Source organism: Vicia villosa, linkage group LG3, assembly GCF_029867415.1.
Source record: "Vicia villosa cultivar HV-30 ecotype Madison, WI linkage group LG3, Vvil1.0, whole genome shotgun sequence".
In the NCBI taxonomy this organism is placed as follows: domain Eukaryota; kingdom Viridiplantae; phylum Streptophyta; class Magnoliopsida; order Fabales; family Fabaceae; genus Vicia; species Vicia villosa.
Genome location: NC_081182.1, coordinates 40,330,033 through 40,332,071, shown reverse-complemented (window position 1 = coordinate 40,332,071; position 2,039 = coordinate 40,330,033). Strand labels below are relative to the sequence as shown.

Here is a 2,039-nt window from a genome sequence, read left to right as displayed (position 1 = left end):
AGACGAGGATTTTTAATCAATTGGAATTAGTAAAGATTTTTAATTTAATTATGCAAAAGCCAATGAACCTTCGGATTGCCTTTAGTTAAACGAAATACATACTGATACCTGTCTTTTATTATTATTCTTTATTTTCTCACAATCACTTTCCCTTAGGAACAATCGAAATTTTAGTACTCCTAGCTTTACATAGTAACCTTAGATAACGGTAGATCGATTCATAGTCCCTGTGGATTCGATATCTTTTAAAACTACACGACACGACTGTGCACTTGCAGTTATCAGATTTATAGACACGTAAAGTCGCGATCAAGTTTTTGGCGCCGTTGCCGGGGACTATTTAAGTCGATATCGTAACTCACTGTTACACCGTAGAGACTAGGAAAATTCTTCCCTTTCTTTTTGAACGATTGTATGCCAAATACTCGTTCACAAGGAGGAGACTTAATACAACGAATTAACGAGATCGAACGTTTCATTAACGTTAAACGTCGAGCTCGCAACCTTCCCGAAGTAGCAGAAATTCCGATTAATCAGGAATTGAATTTTACTGATCAAATCAATCAAATCACCCCGAAGTTAGAGATGGCTGCTATTCGTCCTCTTAGAGACTATGCCGCTCCTTCGCGCGCTGAACCGCATTCGAGTATCGCACCACCTGCGATTGAAGCGAACAATTTCGAACTGAAACCTTCACTGGTCCAAGCTGTTCAACAGAATCAATTCTCTGGAAGCCCAGTAGACGACCCCAATCTCCACTTATCCGTGTTCGTGCAATACGCCGACACTATCAAAGCCAACAACGTTAGTTCCGAAGCTATTCGATTACGCCTTTTCCCTTTCTCCTTGAGAGATAGAGCGAGAGCGTGGCTTCAATCCCTGCCTTCCAATTCCATAACTACGTGGGACGAATTGAAGAGAGTATTCTTAGCAAGATACTTTCCGCCTAGCAAGACTGCTATGCTTAGAGGTCAAATCAACGGATTTACCCAGAAAGATAACGAATCGCTTTTCGAAGCTTGGGAACGTTACAAGGACATGCTTAGAATATGCCCTCATCATGGACTCGAACCATGGCTGATCATCCATACCTTTTATGGTGGTCTCTTATATAACACTAAAATGACTATAGATGCCGCTGCTGGCGGAGCATTAATGGACAAACCCCATGATGAAGCATACAAACTCATAGAGAACATGGCACAAAACCATTACCAATGGGGAGGAGAACGCGCCGCTCTAGAGAAAGCCCAAACCAAAGGAGGAATGTACGAAATTAGCGGTATAGACCGCGTTAACGCTAAAGTAGACGCTTTAACTCAAAAGATCGAGAATTTAACCATCACTCCTTCAGCCACCGCTGCCGCTGTAGCACCTAACTGCGAGATTTGTGGATTGACTGGGCATGTAGTTGCTGAATGCCAACTCTTGACTGGAGTCCCATCTGATCAAGTAAATTACGCTCAAGGAAACCCTTATTCTAACACGTACAACCCTGGATGGAAAAACCACCCGAACTTTTCTTATAAGAACAACAATGCGTTGTACGCGCCTGGACAAGCACCTGCTGTACCACCTGGCTACCAAAAAGCGCCTGTAGCTGCTCAAAACACCCCTAGGAAGTCAAACCTAGAAATCATGATGGAGAACTTTATAGCTTCCCAACAACAAACCAATAAAGACTTCCTGAATCAAAACATCCACAATAGCGAGCAACTAAAACAACTATCGAACAAAGTAGATGCTTTAGCTACGCATAACAAAATGTTAGAAACTCAAATCTCACAAGTAGCTCAACAACAAGCACCTACTGCTGCCCCTGCTGGCACGTTTCCTGCTCAACCACAACCTAATCCTAAAGGACATGCGAACGCGATAACACTACGAAGTGGAACTAATTACGATGGACCCATAGATCCTAGAACCCAAAACGTACCCATGTCACAACAAAAGCCAAAGGAAACCCAAAAGAAAACAACCGACGAACAAACTGCTAAGACTAAAGAGAACAATAACGAAGTGGAACCCGAAAAAGAGAA

At 42.6% G+C, this 2,039-nt stretch overlaps 1 non-coding gene across 1 annotated transcript; it reads right to left on the bottom strand.

Moving 5' to 3' along the window:
* Window positions 1–960: 960 nt before the first annotated feature.
* On the bottom strand, window positions 961–1,067 carry LOC131593724 (small nucleolar RNA R71). The gene has a single exon (XR_009281107.1). It is a non-coding gene; the product is annotated as a small nucleolar RNA R71 (small nucleolar RNA).
* Between the last annotated feature and the right edge of the window lie 972 nt (window positions 1,068–2,039).